Source organism: Dama dama, chromosome 11 (genome assembly GCF_033118175.1).
Source record: "Dama dama isolate Ldn47 chromosome 11, ASM3311817v1, whole genome shotgun sequence".
Lineage (NCBI taxonomy): Eukaryota > Metazoa > Chordata > Mammalia > Artiodactyla > Cervidae > Dama > Dama dama.
The window spans coordinates 42196152-42216029 of NC_083691.1; the positions used below are offsets into that span (position 1 = coordinate 42196152).

Consider the following 19878-nt stretch of genomic DNA (forward strand, 5'->3'; position numbering starts at 1 on the left):
CTTTATCTTAAATGGACAAGTGGCAACACTTGTTGGACAAGTGGATCTGTATCAGTCCATCTCAGACCTGTCTTTGGGTTTTACCTAGAAATGCAAAGGCACAGAAAAAAGCTGGAAAAAATTTTTTTTGGAAACTACCCTTCCCCCTACCCAAAATTGAATGTCGTTTATTGGGGGAGATTGTTTAAAATAAGATGTTTCTGTTGCAGCCCGCTCATAACTGCTGACTCCTCCCAAATTATATCTAAAAACTTGGCAGTAGAAAGGACTTCTCTGAAAAAACATCTACAGCACTCACTTCCCTGAATCTCATTCTCTCTTTGTCAGGCAGTCTTTATGTAGTGTCCCAGATAAAATGAACTCTTTGGGAGAATCTGAGTGCATTTCCACTTATGAGCACAGAGAAATACTTTATTTAGAAATAGGAAGGATTTTGTCATAAGCCAGTCCTTGTAGCAGCAGAGAGCTCCTATCCGAAAATTAAGGAAGGTGGGGTGGGTATGGGAGCACCTCTCCTGGATTTGCCCGGATTAGGCCTGGACTCAGAATTCTGAGAAGGGACGGTGGTTTATGTTCTTTCCAGTTAAGGTAAATATGAGGAGTGAGAAGAAAGGCCATTGTTAGTTCTGCCTTAGAAATCAGATTAATTAGGCATAACGACACGTGGGAGAAGAGAGATTAGGGATGGGAGGTGGCTTTCTCTTATAGAGTTTCCTCCACTATAAAGAAACTAGAAAATTGATACAAACAGTAAAGACAATAAAAAGACAATAGAATAATATTATTATAAGAAGTTTTTATTTTAAGAAAGACACATAACAACCATTAAACTACCATTTTTACTTTTGACATCTGCCTTGTTTCATGTGTGTTTTATATATAGGTATAAATAATATCTATACAATGATGTGGTCAGGAAAATGTACCTAAAATATATCAATCATTTTCTTGTATTTTTGTAGCATTTTTATGATTGAAATTTAGTGTTATAAATATTCTATTGACAGTTTACCAAAAAGTTATCTAATGCTGGATTATTAGGTTGTTTCTTGTTTTAAGCTGGTAAAGAACCTGCCTGTCAATCCAGGAGACGCAAGAGATGCAGATTTGATCTCTGGGTTGGAAAGATCCCCTGAGAAGGAAATGGCAACCCCCTCCAGTATTCTTGCCTGGAAAATTCCATGGGCAGAGGAGGCTGGTGAGCTATAGTCCATGGAGTCACAAAGTCAGACACAACTGGGTGACTAGCGCGTGCACGCACACGCTCACACGCACACACACACACACACACACACTGAGTTGTGTGTCTTCTACATGTGCCTTTTTGCTCTTTTTCAACTATATCTCTAGAATACAGTCGTAAGAGTAGATTTATTTACTCAAAGGGTATAATATCTTTATGGTGCTTGTCTCAGTTCTGTTTTGAAAATGAGTACTTTCTATAACTGCTTAACATGCTAATGATAATAAACCTAGAAATATAAAACTTCATTACCACAGTTTTGATTTCAGGTTTTTAATCTCAAATTGATAAAAACTATTATTCCCTTAAATTTCAGAAATACAGTTCCATCTGTAATATAAGTTAACAATAAATTCACTTTGTGAATGTATAATTATCTAAATAAGCTCTATCCTTTATTATCTAAAATAAATCTCCCATATTATCTTCTCTTTTTTTCAGTATTTCCAGGAGGTTTATATCACTAGTTTTTTATTTTTCTTTTTTTTTATCACTAGTTTTTTAAAACTATAAAACCCTATAAAATTCTAATTTTTCTTTTTTTTCATAATAATGCTAGATGATTTCAATCATATGAATATATACCTAATATGTACCAGAATTTGCTTTTTAAAAATTGATGTTTGTGAATGAATGCATGTTTCTTTTCTTAATTTTTAAAAGGAAAAACCTCATTTTAATTTGTGCTATTAGATATCAGTGTGGAATATTAAAATAATGTTTTTCTGCAAGCTGCAAGTCATCTTGTGTTCAGGTGGGTCTTTTTCCGGGGACTTGTTTTCTGTGTGTCTGATATGTAGCTGTGTTAAGACTAAAGTAAGCTTTGTGGCTTAGAATAGTCTCCTTGCCAGTCAGTCTGCCACACTTTTCTTTCCCTTTCAGTCCATCCTATTCATTACTCCCAGATTAATTTCCCCAAAACACTGCTTACTGAAAAACCTCACTGGAAAACCTTAATTGACTCCCCATTTCTAGCTGAATTGAGTATAAACTTTTCACCTTGGCATTTAAGATCCACGACAAAACATGCCTTTGCAGACTTATGAGAACTACCAGCCAGAAGATGAGCACGTTACTGTGGTCCCCAACCCAAGATTTGCCTCATCGTAAACTTCTAGATGTGGGAATCTTCAAAATATCTCTTTTTTTCAAAGTCCCCCAGGTAAAGCAGCACTGGGCAGGGGGCTGCCCTCTGACACTGGCAAAGGGGAGACACAGATTTACATCCTGTCTTTGCCACTTAGCAGCCCAGTGATTTCTAGCATGGGTGCAAGCCTCTACACCTAGACTTTCTTCTTTTTTCTTAAGATGGGGTTCAGATAGTATTTTGTGAGAATAATCTCAATTATGCATACCAAGATTGGTGTAGGGTAAGTACTATACACTGCTGGCTGCTAGTGTTTTATAGTGGCAGTTGTTGTTCAGTAGCCCAGTTGTGTCTGACTCTGCGACGCCATGGACTGCAGCACGCCAGGCTTGCCTGTCCTTCACCGTCTCCCGGAGCTTGCTCAAACTCATGTCTGTTGAGTCAGTGATGCTGTCCAACCATCTCATCCTTTGTCGTCCCCTTCTCCTCGTGCCTTCAGTCTTTCCCAGCATCAGGGTCTTTTCCAATGAGTTGGCTCTTTGCGTCAGGTGGCCAAAGTATTGGAGCTTCAGTTTCAGCATCAGTCCTTCTAATGAGTATTCAGGATTGATTTCCTTTAGGATTGACTGGTTTGATCTCTTTGCAGTCCAAGAGACTCTCAAGAGTCTTCTCCAACACCACAGTTCAAAAGCATCAATTCTTTGTCATTCAGCTTTCTTTATGATCCAATTCTCACATCCATACATGACTACTGGAAAAACCATAGCTTTGACAAGATGGACCTTTGTCAGCAAAGTAATGTCTCTGCTTTTTAATACGCTGTCTAAGTTTGTCATAGCTTTTCTTCCAAGGAGCAAGTGTCTTTTAATTTCATGGCTGCAGTCACCATCCGCAGTGATTTTAGAGCCCAAGAAAATAAAGTTCGTTGTTTCCTTTGTTTCCCCATCTATTTGCCATGAAGTGATGGGACCAGATACCATGACCTTCATTTTTTGAATGTTGACTTTTAAGCCAGCTTTTTCACTCTCCTCTTTCACCTTCATCAAGAAGCTCTTTAGTTCTTCTTCACTTTCTGCCATAAGTGTGGTGTCATCTGCATATCTGAGGTTGTTGATATTTTTTATAAGAAATATCTTGATCACAAGCTGGAATCAAGATTGCTGGGAGAAATTTCTCCCAGCAATCTTGATTCCAGCTTGTGATTCATCCAGCCTGGCATTTCACATGATGTACTCTGCATATAAGTTAAATAAGCAGGGTGACAATACACAGCCTTGATGTACTCCTTTCCCATAGTGGCAGAGTAGTAATAAAAATCAGAAGCTTTGTGATCAGGCAGATGTGGACTCAACTCACAACTCTGTTCCTCCTCTCTTTATCTTATCCAGATTACATTATTCTCTGACCCTCAGACTCCTCATCTACAAACAGGGCTAATAATGCCTCCCTTATTTAATATGAGAAATAAAAAAAATAGGCTTCCCTGTTGGCTCAGTTGGTAAAGAATCTGCCTGCAATGCAGGAGACCTGGGTTTGACCCCAGGTCAGAAAGATCCCCTGGAGAAGGGACTGGCAACCCACTCTAGTATTCAATATCACATTGACACATAGAGGCACAAAATGATAGCAAATATTTTTATTGTATGTCAGTTGGTGTCCTGGGGAGCTTCCCACGTGGCACAGTGGTAAAGAATCTGCCTGCCAGTGCAGGAGACACAAGAGATGTTGGTTTGATCCCTGGGTTGGGAAGATTCTCTGGGGTAGGAAATGGCAACCCACTCTAGTCTTCTTGCCTGGAAAATTCCACAGACAGAGGAGCCTGGCAGCTACAGTTCATGTGGTCACATAGAGTCGGACACAACTGAGTGACCGAGCACGCACAATTTCTGTCCTAATAAGCTCTTTGTGTTTTAACTACTCTTCTTATGAACCTTATGAGGTGATACGACTATCATCATTATTTTACAGATGAAGAAAGTAAGATGCAGAGAAGTTAAATAACAAGTTATTAAGGCACACAAGCTATGGATTTGGACTCACTTCTCTGACTGCAGAGCCCTTATCACCCACCAGGCAGTGTTCCTTCTCATTATTGCATTGCGTTTTTATTGACTTTATTTCTCCCCATCCTCCTCCTCTGTGCTATATCTGTCTATCCCTTGTGCTTCATCTCTCAGTTGTATCCAACTCTTTGCAACCCCATACTGTAGCCCACCTGGCTCCTCTGTCCATGTGGATTCTCAGAGCAAGAATACTGGAGGATTGCCATGCCCTTCTTCAGAGGATCTTCCCAATCCAGGGATCGAATCCAGGTCTCCTGCATTGCAGGCAGATTCTTTACCATCTGAGCCACCAGGGAAGCCCATCTATCCCTTCAGAAGGTGAGTGATTTTTCTTTATATCCCCTATAGCACCTGGCAAGTACCTCATCTGTAGAAGATACTTTACAAGCATGTGTTCAATTGAGCACAATAAGCATACCCGTTTCTCACATCTGGTCACAAGTAAACTACCCTTGGTTTTAGGCAACTGTCTTCTGGCAGTCTATCTTCCAGCCACAAATCAAGACTCTGATTTGCCCAGTTAGCTGCTTTCCCAGCCTCTTCCCTCTGAGCTTTAAAAATTGCTGTTCTGAGGAGGGGATGAGGTGTCATGGGTCATGGAACTTGGCAGGGACTCTCTGGAAAGAACCAGACACCTGGAAGCAGCTTGGCTGGGGTGCTGGCAGGTAAGAGGCCAGGCTCAGAAACAGGTGTCTCGGGGCAGGCCGGTTCAGATGCCACCCAGGTCTCCCCTCCCCGGTGACTGCGATGGCGCCCGGAAGAAGCTTCCTCCTGCAGTTAATCTTACTCCTCATCCATTTCTGACAGACGTTGCATTCATTTCTTCAAAGTATGACCCTGTTTTGACTTGCTGTTTTATTTACTTATTTTCTGATTCTTTAAAAAAATGTTTTATTTATGTATGTATTTTTGACTGTGCTTGATCTTGGTTGCTGTGCATGGGCTTTCTCTAGTTGCCACGAGCAGGGTCTGCTCTCTGGTTGCAGTGCGCTGGCTTCTCTTACTGCGGAGCATGGGCTCTAGGTGCATGGACTCCAGTTGCAATGCATGGGCAGTTGCCTCATGGTATGTGGGGTTTTTCCAGACCAGGGATTGAACAGTTGTCCCCTGCACTGGCAGGTGGATTCCTAACCACTGGACCACCAGGGAAGCCCCTGACTTGCTGTTTTCAAGGGTCCATTTCTGAGTTGATCATCTTCTCCGACCTCTTTCCCATTCTGTAGCATAATGAGAGTATCAGTTACATTCTTTTTTCATGCTGCTACACTTACTTCTATGGATTTCACACTTATCCTTTAAAGACCCTTTTATTTTAGCTTTTCTCCAAAGGAGAGGTTTAGGTGTACATCTTCCTTTATTTTATTAGTTTTATTTTGATTGGAGATTTCATCAGAATTGCTGTTTCTTGAGTAATCTGAAATTATGTATTACAGTTGTGATTCTTTTTCTTTGATATTAATTTTGATTTTCTTTGATTTTATCAGGATCTTTGATTTCTGTTTTTCATAATACCTACTGTTGAATTTTTCTTATTACAAAATCAATAAATATTCATTGTAGGAAACTGTAAAAATTCAGGAAAGTGTAAGTTAAAACATACAGACAGTGTTGCATTCTGGTGTTGAGTGATATTTATTTTTAACAATTTGACACATGTTCGTCATGAAATTAGCATTTGACTGTACATACTATGTCTTAATTTTCTTTTATTGTATGATTAAGAAGTATGGTACTTTGACTTGTTTAGGAAAATAATGGCAATGAAAGAAAGGGAGATGGTGTACATGGCTAATAATCAGCATTAGGCATTTTTTACTAATGCATTTCTTGGGACCTAGGCAGCCTTTTGTCCAAGCTCCATTTGGAAGTCTGTCTCCGCAGTAAGAGTGACTAACAGAAAATGAGCTTGACGGGGTGTTTTGAGGGGGTTCCCTCTGTGGATCGCAGGTCCCGGCCTTTACCCTGCTGTTTGAGTCTTGTTACTGTGAACAAAGCTGGCTTTGGGCTGTGCACTACTGTGTGGTACTGGGTTCTGTGTGCCTTGGTTTTCCATGTGCTTTGCCAAATTGGTTTCCTGACCATGACCTTGTAGTTCAGCATTTCCCTTTTCCTCCACCCATTTCCTGCCTTTACTTTGATCATCAGGCTTCTTTTTCACATGAATCCCACAGTAGTAACCTATAGTAGTCAGACCCATAGTCAGGAGACCCCACCCTTGGTCTCCTGAAATTCGTTTTGGAAAAGTACATTTTCCAGGTCTGTACTCAATAATTGTAATATCAAACTACAACACAATTTTTAAAATGTCTTTTTTGTTCTGTAATTTTTAGTAGCAAATTTTGGAATAGACCAACATTTTTTTTTTTTTTTTTTCCTCTTAATCAGTGCTGGCATTGACATTGCTCTTAAGGAGCTTTTTCACCTCTTACCTGTATATGCACATGGTGAGTCCTACAGCTTGTTCAGTCCTCACATCTTCCCTCTGCTTCAGTCCTGTATTTTTGTTTACTTTTATTAAGACATCTCCAGTTAAGTATAACATTGTCACTATTCGGCCTCATTATCTTGCATACAAACTTGCTTCAAATACCTTTTTTCTTTCCTGTGGAACTTAATACTCTTTCCCTCTCCCAAAGTACCAACTGTTAGAACTAGTAAGAGAAAACAGTAAAGCAACCAGATGCAAAGTGAAGTACACAGAATTCAATAGCTTTCCTGTACATCATCAGTGATAATGCTGAATTAAGGAAAATACTATGATAAAAGATGTATTTGAAAATATAATGAAATAAAGCCTCAATCACTATAGCCACTAAAGCTATACAATACCCAGAAATGATTTTAAATAATAGATCTGTAAGACTTATAAACTTTTCTTTGCTGAAGGACTAAATATGGACAGAAACATATTCCTAGGTGAGAAGATGCCAGTTCTCCCCAAGGTGATCTGTAGATTCAGTGCAGTTACAACCAAGGCCCTGATGGTATTTTTAATAGAATTTGATGAACTAATTCGAGCATTTCTCAAAATTTGAATAGAGAAGAATGAAAAGCATAATTCTACCAGGTACAAACATCTACCTCAAATTTATAGTTATTTAAACATGGCATTGGCACAGGAAGAGACCAACAGATCAAAACACAGAATAGAGCCTAGAAAAAAAGATGAAGAATCAAATTGAATATATGATAAATACAGCATTTACAATCAAAGGGAAGAGGACAGACTCCAGTAAACTAGAAAGCACACGAACCTAGCAGAGACCCTCAGATGAGAGACCCATGTGGTGCTTCTGTTGGAGCAAGAGATTCTCTTCACTAGAGAGACGGAGTAGGGGCAGGAGAGAGAAATGGTGTTAAGGAGACAAGCAAGGGTCTTCGTATGCTCTTCTAAACAGTTTAGGCCTTTTATTCAAGTATCTTATTTATCCTAAGCTTAGTATAAGTTTTCTCATATATTTTCTTCTATGTGCTTTTATGGTTTGTTTTATTACATTTAGATCTCTACTTTGAATTTATACCCATTCACTATATGAGGTAAGGGTACAGTTTTAATTTTTCCTAACTAAATAGCCAATTATCCCAATTCCATTAATTGAATTTTATTCCACTGCTTTTAAGTGCTGCTTTAAATGTCGTCATATATACAGTTATTTTTCTGGATTTGTTTCTGAACTCCGTTGCATCCCATAAATCTGTTTGTCTGTTCCCATGCCTATAATAAAGTGCACCATCTTGAATAGTCTTAAGCAGCAGAATGACATGATCAGATTTGTAAAGAGATCCAGAGAGCCGTCCCAGTAAAATTCAAGCAAGAGATAGCCTCAGCCTGAGCTGAACTGAAACAGTTGGGGTGGCATGGTACATGCTGGAATGTGGTGGGTTTCCAAAGAAAAGGAGATAAGGGAGACACCGCAGTTTCTCGCTTGGGAAACTGGTTGGATAACGGTGATGCCTTTCACTGAGAAAGGGCATGAGCAGCAGGTTTGAGAAGAGGCGTGAGAAGAGAATGAGTTCAGTTGTGGACACGTTGTATTTTAGAAACCCATATGACTTCTCATAGGGGAAGTAGAGTCAGGCATTTGAATTTATAAATCTGAATGCCAAGAAAGATGTGGATGGAAAAATACTTGTGAGGCAGATTGACATTAGGGAGTAGATGAGAGTGGAGAGGATGTAAGTGAGCAGGATAGTTTTTTGAGTTCCTTTTTTTAAAGTATACTTCAGTACACTTAGATGTTGATGGGAAGGATCCAGAAGAGGGAAAAGGAAATAGCTGGTAGGTCCTGGACTCCAGGGTGACTTAGAACAAGAGCCCCAGAGGTGTTGGGGTGCCGAGAAAAAGTGCACGTCTCTGACTTTCTCGGAGCGGGAAAAGTTAAGAAATCATAAAAGCTTCTGTTTTCTCTGTGAACTAGGAGTGAGGTTTTCTGCTATAAATAAGGAGAGATGTAGTGGAATGAAGGGTTTGAATGAGGGGTGGAATGCAGAATGTTTGAAACAGCTACTGTGTGGAATGGAGAGTGAGACAGCTAGCACAATAATAGGATTTTGGACATGTAGAGTCTGAATTCAGAGGGACAGTGTCTATGTGAGGTGTGGGTCTGGAGCTGAGGCTTGAGTTCAAGATTAAATCTGGAGATTTGAGATCTGGGATTGTTAGAAATCTTAAATTAAGGGTCTAGAGGAAAAGGAACAATTGGCAGAGCAAATGGAATCAGAGAAAGAGCCTCCAGGCAAGGATATTGAAGAAAAAACACTAGGAGCAAATAGAAATACCCAGCAAGTGTGATATTGTGGCGGCCAAGAGTTTCAAATAGAAGGGGCAAGTTACTGAATGGAGTCAGTACTGTATACTGCGGTTCTTCATCCTATAGAATCACCTGTGGAGCTTTAAGTCAGTTCCCAGCCCTCTACCAACCCAAGACCAATTAAATTGGATTCTTCAGGTGGGGCCCTGGCATCAGTATTTTCTTCATAGTTCTAATTTGTAACCAGGGTTAAGAAACACTCATAGCAAGATTATGAAGACTGAGACGTAATTAGATTTGGCAACTAAGTCGTCAGCGACTTTTGAGAGCAGTTTCAGTAAAATGGTGAGACTAGACCCCAAATTGTAGCAGGAGGGGCTGGATGAGGATACAGAGTTTTGTGGTAAACATAGAGTAAATGGAGGGAATTGATGTTGCATGGCCCCCATCTTCTTATAAAATGAATGTTGTCAGCTACTATATGAGTGGGGTGTGGATCTATTTGAGATTTTGTGCAGAGTAGGGAAGAAGCTGAACAGATGCTCTGAGGAATATAAAAGACTACAAAGCCACAGTAATGGCCCAGATGAGCGTGAATTGCATTCTGTAATTATCTGGCCTCCATTATTCATGGTTATTGAAAACACATGCAGTGCTGATACGTAGCATGGAGTTGCATCTAAGACAGGAGGTATGTTTTGGAGTTAGTATGTAAGGCAAAAAATGCATTTGGTCAAAATTGTTCATGTAAATCCTTTAGGAAGGTGTGCAGTGGGGACTGCCATTCTGTCTCCCCAGAGAGCCAGTTTTCCCCTAGGAGCAATGGAATTATCACTGTTTATTCCACTGAGCACCAGATGAAATAGTTGACTTGTATATAAATAAAATTATATAAAAAATGTTTCTTTACACTAATACCACACTCAATTAAATATTCTCATTAAGGAGAAGTATTTGGGTCATTAAGCAGGAATACTTAAGTACTAAAATGGATTAAGGGTACAAAAGAATTAGTTTCCCATCTCTGCCCTGGGCATACAATGAGTAGAACAGGGGGAATTGTCCTAAATTGTTATTTTCCAGTTTTCTTTTTTTAATTGAGCATATAGTAGTTGAATTTGCAGAAATTACATATGATGATGTAACTCACACTACTCTATTTTTTTATTTCTTGCTTGTCCAAAATCATCTTGAGAGAGTATAATACAATGGTTATGGGCCCTGGTTCAGACCTGGGTTCAAACCATGTTACTGTCACTCACAATACGTGCGACTTTGGTCACATTGCTTAATCTCTCTTCTCCTCTGATTTCTCATCTATGAAGTCAGCATGGAAATAATATCTACCTCATAGGTTTATTGGGAGGACTGATAAATAAGTCAATGCATGGAGAACAGCCAGTGCTGTTAGAAATTATTACTGTGCGTTGTAATAACAGTGGCGTGTGCTGATTCATAGGTGTGATTTGAAGTTAGACTACAACTTACATCACAAGGTCAGGCTTTTATTAGACCTTAGACTGTGGCCCAGGAGATGAAAAAGCTGCTGGCAAAGTTCAGATGTCTACTACCAAAATTGGGGGCTGTACTTATGACTTGTAAATACTCAAACCTGCCACAAAAGTGTCTCTCTCAAATCTCAAAATTAAACAAATACAGATCATCCTTGACTAACAGTCAGGTTACATCCTGATAAACCCACTGTAAGTTGAAAATATCATAAATCGAATAATGCATTTAATACACCTAACATACTGAACCTGTCTTAGATGTGCTCAGAGCACTTCCATTAGTCCACAGATGGGCAAAATCATTTCACACAAAGTCTCTTTTATAATTAAGGGTTGAGCATCTTCTGTAATTTAGTGAATACTGTACTTCAAGTGAAAAACACAAAATGATTACAGGGTCCAGGGTAGTTGTAATTGTATAGGTTGTCTCCCCTTGTGATCACATGACTATCTGGGAGATCTGGCTACCCCTGTGCAGTATCACGAAAGAGCATATCACTAGCCCAGGAAAAGGTCCAAATTCAGAATTGAAAGTCTGGTTTCTATTGAAGGTGTATTCCTTTCACACCATCATAAAACTGAAAAACCGTTAAGTTGAACCATTGAAGTCAGAGACCATCTGGACACCAATCAACACTCAAAATCATGGTCTTTGCACTAAGATAAATGGCAACTATGTTGGGATGTACTAGATTTCTAGAAATGTAAATTTTCTAGATTGTCTCTATCAAAATCAACAGTGCTATGTGTTAAAGACAGACTTTTTTCCTTCTATTTTTTATGTTGAAGTACAGTTGATTTACAATGATATATTATTTTTCAGGTGTACTAAATAGTGATTCATAGGCACACTCTTTTATGTGAAATAATATGAGTTGGATGGATTTTAGGCCTTATGATTTTTTTAAAAATTGGAGAGACATTTTAAAAGACCTTCCCTGTTGAAAAGGAACAATGAGATGATGTCTAATGATGTGTTAATGAAATTAAAGAATGACTAAAAGTAGACTGATAAAGAAGTAAAAAAAGAAAGAAGCTTCATTTTGATAGAGTGGAGGGGGAAATGTACATCTAAGATTAGAGCATTTCTTAGTACTAGGTTTTTCATGTAATTGAATTTTGTAATGGTCTCTTTCAAATTTGTAGTAATTACTGACATAAACTCATTACCTCTCTTTTGAAGTATATGTGTCATGTTTGCAGAGATTTTTTTTTTTTCCAGAATTAAACCTGCAACTGATAAACATACCCACTTTTAGAAATTATCTATCTGAGAAAAATAACACCATGTTTTGGCTCAGAAAATAAATAACTAGATTAAGCCTCTGGGTTGGGAAGATCCCCTGGAGAAGGGAAAGGTTACCCACTCCAGTATTCTGGCCTGGAGAATTCCATAGACTGTATAGTCCATGGGGTCACAAAGAGTCGGACACGACTGAGTGACGTTCACTTTCAGTTTCAAACCTCTGAACTCTTTGAAACAACTGTACTATATAACTTTGTGAAAACATTTAGTTAATGTGGAGTGTTAAAGCACCTCAAAGGAAGAGAATTATTCACCACTTTTTTAAAAAAGTCAGAACAATAATAAGTTGAATTATAAATGCCTTTAGTTCAGTTCAGTTGCTCAGTCGTGTCCAACTCTTTGCGACCCCATGGACTGCAGCATGCCAGGCCTCTCTGTCCATCACCAACTCCCAGAGTCCACCCAAACTCATGTCCATTGAGTCGGTGATGCCATCCTACCATCTCATCCTCTGTCGTCCCTTTCTCCTCCTGCCTTCAGTCTTTCCCAACATCAGGGTCTTTTCAAGTGAGTCAGCTCTTCGAATCAGGTGGCCAAAGTCTTGGAGTTTCAACTACAACATCAGTCCTTCCAGTGAACACTTAGAACTGATCTTCTTTAGGATGGACTGGTTGGATCTCCTTGTAGTCCAAGGGAGTCTCAAAAGTCTTCTCCAACACCACAGTTCAAAAGCATCAATTTTTCGGCGCTCAGCTTTCTTTATAGTCCAACTCTTACATCTGTACACGATAAATGCCTTAGAAGTTAAATTTAACTGGAGAGTTCCATGATTATCCTGCAATGTTAGAGTACTAAAATCATTTATGCCTCAGCCACGTTATAGCTATTATTTATTGAGCATTCTCTGTGTCAGGAACTGCTCTAAGTGCTTTATATATGTGATTAAGGGCTCAGTTAATCCTTACAGCTCTGAAACAGGTCTTATTTTTGCCCAAGATTTCATAGCTAGTATTGGACAGAGCTGAGACTTGTCCTCATACTCCACTTCTTGGACCTTAACCATTATGCTAGCCTGCCTGTATTTGAATAAGCAAATTCTGAGAAGGTGTTTAAATGCTTAAATCCCCCATGTATCTTAATTTTTAAAGAAGTAGAATTCATAATATTAACTTGGATTCAGTGTACAAGTTATGGTACCCTGCAGACAGCTTTCTGTTTCCAAGGGGCTTTCTTGAGAATTTAAGTACTTCAGAATATTACAGAAACAAGAGTATTATTAAAACAAGACTTTCAGATACACTGGTTGTACTGTTTACTGTACTAGACTGGCAGCTTATTATATTATGTTACTTCTTCCTGATATCAGTCTTGCCTTCCTTGTTTGCCAAGCATTTGACTTACTACTTTTAAAACTGATTATACATCTGAGAATTTGGAGATAAGTAGTGGATGAATACCTTTGAGTTCTCAGCAAAATAAGAGACATTCTGGTGGTGATGAACAAAGGAATTCCACTGCAGTTTATATGTGTTTTCAAGTATAGGTTTTCTAACTGGTCAAATTGATGCAGTGCCATCTGGACAACTAACTGATGGCTTTGGTTCACCCTCTCATAGTTCCTCAGTTTCCTTGCTTTTCGTCTTAATTCAGAAGAGCATCATTTACAAGATAAAACAATTTCAATTCTTGGGATGCTTTACCTGGATAAACTGCTCTAGCCTCCATTTTTTCCCTTGGGTTTTACACCTCTGGAATGAAAAGGGGGATTTTATTCCCTATTAAGCTAATTTGGTAAATTTTTAGGTTTACATTGCCATAATGAAAAGATTAAGATTCTCTCATGTCTTACGTGACTTCATATTAAATTTAATTCCTTTGGAAATTGCACTAAGTCTGTATATATACATGTGTATATTGTTTTTATTATTCTGTATGTTTATAAAGAGATCAGATACTTGTTCAAGCAGTCCAAACTACCCCCTCTGACTAAAATCCCTCCATTCAGAATCTATGGGCACCATTTTAATGAATAAGCTTCTAATCCCTCCCCCCAGGAGATATAAAGAGATAAATGGCTTCATTAAATAAAGCCATACTAGAAATACTGTTTTACTTTTTGTTATTTTCAGTCATGGAACTCTTTCCATGTCAATATAGATTATATTTTTAAATAGCAGCATAGTATTCCAATGTGAATGTATATATAATAATTTATTCAGTAAACCATTATTTCCAGACAGACATTTGTACTGTTTTTCATTTGTTCTCTTGGAAGCAGTGTGCTGCTGGGAACAACACTTATATCTTTGCACACCATTTTTCTCAGTAAAATAAATTCATAGGTATGGGCTTGCTGAGTCTAGCAGCATATTAAAACATTTGACAGTATTACTGATTTGCTCTCCATCTGTACCAGTGTGTGCTCCTACTAGTGGTGCATGAGAAGGTCTGTTTTATTACACTCAGTTGCTTCTTTCCTAACTGATTCACTTATTTAAAAAAAAACGTGAGTGCTTTCTACATGCCAAGGTGTACTAAGGTTTCAATAATGAACAATATAGAAATGGTACCGGATTTGTTTTGGGAGACTAGTATCTGTTTTCTAAACCTTCATTTCTTTTCTTCTTGTTAATTTGAATAGTTAAATATTGCATATTTGCAAACTTATTTTTCCTGTAATTTTATTACTACTTTTAGATTGTTATATAGTCAGATCTGTCTTTCTTTGCAGGACTTCTCTACTCTTGGACCACAAAATTGTTTGCTCATTGGACTAGCTAAGGTTCTTGGTTGCAAAAACAGAAAATGACCCTGTTCTCTGTAAGCCAAAAATGGTATCAGGTGCTCAGAGAATTGCCAGGAAAGCTAGAAACAGGTAGTCCAGAGGAGATGGGTGGCCTGCAGCTGAGTAAGAACACATGACAAAGATGGACTGGTAAGATCAACCTTCTCATCGTGAATCTGCTTGTGCTAAAATAATAATGTCAGGAATATGTAATCTTTTCTTGCTTTCCTTCATTCCTCTCCCCCTCCCCCCACCCCCCACCCCCCATGGTAGCATCATTCTTAGGTATATTATCCCCATGTGGTAGTAATGACAGCCAGAAGTGACTGTCTTACCTTTTTAGCATCCTTGGCAGAAAGAGGGCACTTCTTTACCAATTGTTTGTGCAGAAGTCTTGGATTGAATTTCATTGGCCTCTTCTGGGACACGTATGTATCTAGACTGGCCAGCCGTAGGTCATGTGCCCTTCCCCTCTACTGGTAGTAGAATCAACTGGATTGAAGAAAAAGGGAGGAGTGGTTCTCAAAGAAACGTGGGGTTCTGTTATAGAAGAAGAGGGACAGATACAGCAAAGCAGCAGATGTCCTCTATCATCATGGTGTTTGACATTTTCAGTAGTACTGCGTCCTGCATTCTTTTGGAGGAACAGAATTTCACTGTGCAACTTATTGTTTCAGAAAATGAAAATTTCTTTTTATTAAATTAGTTATTTCTTATTGTACATAAGTCACTGTGCTGTGCTATTTGCTTAGTCGCTCAGTCGTGTCTGACTCTTTGTGACCCCATGGACTGTAGCCTGCCAGCCTCCTCTGTCCTTGGGGATTCTCCAAGCAAGAACACTGGAGTGGGTTGCCATGCCCTCCTGCAGGAGATCTTCCCGGCCCAGGGATCCAACCCAGGTCTCCCTCATTGCAGGCAGATTCTTTACCAGCTGAGTGACCAGGGAAGCCCAAGAATACTGGTATGGGCAGCTTATCCCTGCTCCGGAACTTCCCAACCCAGGAGTTGAACCGGGGTGTCCTGCATTGCAGGTGGATTCTTTACCAACTGAGTTACCTGGGAAGCCCACAGGAAGAAGAAATATTAGAATCCCAATAAGGAGAGTAAGCTGTATCCTTCATTTTAGAGTGAATTATATTGAATAAAAGACAGCTATATAGAGGGGTAAAGAATTGCTTTCTTTTTTTTTTGCTTCTTTTTTTTATTATATACATTGAACACAGATCCTTAAAGATGCAAGATTCATACCTGGTGAAGATGTACATCTTCCTAAAAATCCATCTGTTATTGAAATCTGATTTAGTGTTGAAATATGTTAAAGGTCCAGAAATAAGGAAAGCCAAAGATTTAAAACAGAAAAGAAAAATACAAATACCCTCAGTCACATAGCATGAAAAACCACTGCTGTGTGTTAGGAGACATTCCTGCAGTCATTCAAAACTGTTTCCCTGTTTGAGTCAGTACTTGCTTAATGTATTTTCTCCCACGAGTGCCAGTAACACCCAGAAAATATCAAGAAACAATGAGGAGTAGTGAAGCAAAGAAGGGTTTTGGAGTCAGCCGAACTTGAGTTTCAATCTGATCTTAAATGATGTGACTTCAAGCGTGCATCCCCATCTGACGAATGATGTAATATCTGTCTCATGAGTTTAAAGATTTAAGTGACACAGTTTGCATAACAACAGTAACTATTATCATTATTGTTGCAATTTAGAGTTATTATTTGGGGAAAAGGTAACATGCTTTCAGAAAATCCATTGCGTCAATTAGCAAATTCAGAGACAGTTGTGTAGATGAAAGAAATACGATGCATTTGCAAATGTGTACTGGAATTTTCTTTTAGAGTGTAGGTATTGCTGTGGTAAACCTTTGGGGTGAAAAGATTAGTTTACCAAAGACAGGCTCTGATGTGCTGATTTGGATTTTTCTAGTGTTCAGGATCTGTGAGAAACGTCCTATACATTTTCAGGTCACAGGAAGACCAGCAGCAGCTCAAAGTAAGTGCCTGGTGACTACACTGTGGTCCAGCGCCCTAGAAACTGAATGACTTATCTGTGGAGTTAGCCCAGTCTGGCCCAGCAGCATTTGAACTCAGGGTCATATTTTAATTTGATTAACACTTTCACTTATTGATGAGCTTGTTGTATCAGCACTTTGCAGTTGAATGATTTACACAAAGGCTTTATCTTTTATGTGTTGTCTAACTATGGAGTCTAGCAATAATTTTATGATAGACCACATTTGGCATGCCTAGTTATTCAGGGAATTTTCAAAGAACTGTAGTGGGACTTTTTAGTCACACATCCTCTCTGTTCTTAGTCATCCATTCCTTTTATGGTAGTCATTAGCAAATATCTCTCAACCACTTCTATAATGGTTAACAGTGTAAGCTCTCTGTTGTGTTGGCTGTTTTGAGCTCTGTGTACTTAATTATGAGGCAGTCAGCATATACTTATGAAAACATAAACTAAATGTTGGTATATTCTCTGCATGGTTTCTTTTTACAGAACTACAGTTGTAAATACATGCATTAAACTAGTTCAAAATCATTAATTAAAAGATTTTTCCCATATACATATTTTTGGGGGTTACTATCTTTTCTCTCCTTCAGTTGTACCCCTTACCTGAGTGTGATTAATTACTTTTAGAATTAAGGAAAAAAAGAACTGAAAAACAGGGTGATTAGAGGTTTTATTTTATTTAATAGGGAAACAGACATTTTGACATTCCAGGCAATCAGAAGCACCTTTTCCATTTAATGGCTTGACCCTAACGGCCTGGTCAAATTCCAGTGTTGCACAATTGTGTTCTACCTTCCCTGATACCTAGTAAATCTAATTGTTTGGCTGCTCCCTATTTTCTTAACTTTAAAAACTGTTTATAGGCTATGCTCTTATTGTAAGTGTTCACCAGAAGCAGAACTTGGCACTTTCTCTAAAAACTTTCACTCCAACTCATTCTCCTAACCCTCTACTTTCTTCCCAAACTCACAGACACATTTCTCTATACGTACTCAGTAGCGTTCTTTTCCGTACATCCAAAAGACATTGGACATGTAGTCTGAAAGCTGCACCAAGGGTAATAATTAATTAAGGTGAGAAAAGGAGATACTGGGTAGGACCTTGCTCCTGATCTCCAGAAAGTATTACAAAGTGCTCTTCTTGGCGCCTTGCAGGTCCCTGACTCAGCATATCCTGAGTTAAATTGCTAACTCGCCCGAGCCGCTGGTTCTCCCGTTATGGCATATCTCTCCATCCTCTTATCGTCTTGACCACGCCCCAACTCTTCCTCACCTCCCTGTGCAATGCTCTGAGCTCTTGATGGTGTGGGAGTGGTCCTGGCAAGCCACAGTCCCCAGTGAACTCATCCAGCAACCAGTAAGGACATCTGTTCATGTCAGTTTGCTCCACAGATACCACTGTCTTTGTGGGCTTGATTTGAACAAGTTTGGAAAGTATCACTCTATAGGATAAAATATTCTGTCCCATAAAGACTGTGCCAAAAATGACCCGGACTGACTTCTGGCTTCAGCTCCTCTGATCTCCCACAAGTGCATTTATGTTATAATCTCATCAGACAAGTCTCAGTACTCTAGGTACACTTTGCTGTTTCATTCCCCTGTCAGAATTGGCTCATTTTGTAGTTGCTTTTCCTTGTTTCTGCCATGTGAAGTTGTGTTCACCCTTTAAGCACAACCTGAATATTCTCTCTTCCTCAGCCTCACTAGGTAGGATTAATAGCATTTTTTTTCTGTGACTCCAGAGCTTATCCTTTTTAAACACTAGACTGTGTGGGCCAGTAAATCTCTCTTGCTTGGAGTCAGGCTCCCTGAGTTCAGATCCCAGCTGCATAGCAGCTGCCTGACCTTGGGTGATCACGTACACCTTCGAGTACTCAAATTTCTTTTTCGTAAAGGTACATCATAATAGTGAGTGATTCATGGGGTTTCCCAGGCGGCGCAGTGGCGAAGAATCTTCCTGCCAATGCAGGAGACCCGGAAGAGATGCCAGTTTGATCCCTGGGTCAGGAAGATCCTCTGGAGGATGAAATGGTAACCTGCTCCAGTATTCTTGCCTGGAAAATTCCGTGGACAGAGGACACTGGTGGGCTGCAGTCTGTGGAGTAGCGAAGAGTTTGAGCATACAGTCACTCACTCATAGAGTTGCTGTGAGGATCCTTTCTAAAAAAATGTTTGGCCGTGCAGCACAGCACATGAGATCTTAGTTCCCTAAACAGGGATCAAACCTGTGCCCCGCTTCAGGGGAAATGTGGAGTCGTAACCACTGGACCAGCAGGGAGGATTAAGTGACAGGTAATTAGTGCTTAGTAAATGTTTTCTTACAATGATGATTTGAACTTCTGACATATTACTATGTTGCTTCTGATTGTGTGCCCTTTGCTGGGTTGTTAACTCCTCAGAGAAAGGGGCTGGCTTACTTTTGTCCAACATGTATGATAATGCTTGGTGCTGTTAGTAGTAGCACTGATGGTGGTGGTGGTGCTCTGTGGATCTTCCTTTGTATCAGGTACTATTCTAGGAAGTTTTTAAAAGTATCTCCTTCAGAGTGTTGTTGAGAAGGTCAAATGCCCGGTCAAATGCCACATTATAAGGGAAATACTATTGAATCTGCTTAACTGGTGAGGAAACTGAGGGCACCTTGTCTAAGGCTACAAAACTAGTAAGAATAATAACCAGAATTTGGACTCAGGCAACTTGGTGAGATGCTGTGCTGTTAACTGTTACACTAGGCTCCCTAATAAAATGAGCAAATTTTGGCAGGGGAATGAAAGAGCAAAGTGTATCTAGGAGAAGAGGGTGGCAAAGGATGAGATGGTTGGATGGCATCACTGACACAATGGACATGAGTTTGAGCACGCTCTGGGAGATGGTGAAGGACAGGGAAGCCTGGCTTGCTGCAGTCCGTGGGGTCGCAAATACGCAGACACAACTTTGCAGTTGAACAACAACAACAATGCATGTAATTGAAGTTTTAAGGGTAAGGGAAAAATAGACAAAATACAAGACAAAAATAGCCAACTTTGGTGAAAACGAAACCTACAGACTCAATAAACTAAATGAACCTGAAGCAGAATAAACACAGGGAAAACCACACCAAGCTACATCATAACCAGATTGCTGAAAACCAATGATAATAAGAAGAATCTTAAAAGACACCAGAAAGAAGAGTCAT

General features: G+C 39.3%; 1 protein-coding gene across 3 annotated transcripts in view; it reads left to right on the forward strand.

Annotated features, from left to right (window-relative positions):
• Nucleotides 1-19878, forward strand: part of SERTAD2 (SERTA domain containing 2) — a 111575-nt gene that overhangs the window by 28644 nt on the left and 63053 nt on the right. Inside the window, exons 2-3 of one of the 3 annotated variants that reach the window (XR_009694702.1) lie at nucleotides 16618-16683; nucleotides 17862-17957. The exons of the other annotated variants lie outside the window; for them this stretch is intronic. The gene's annotated coding sequence lies outside the window, so the exon portion shown is untranslated. Of the gene's footprint in view, nucleotides 1-16617; nucleotides 16684-17861; nucleotides 17958-19878 lie in introns of those variants that run through there. 3 annotated transcript variants of the gene reach the window in all.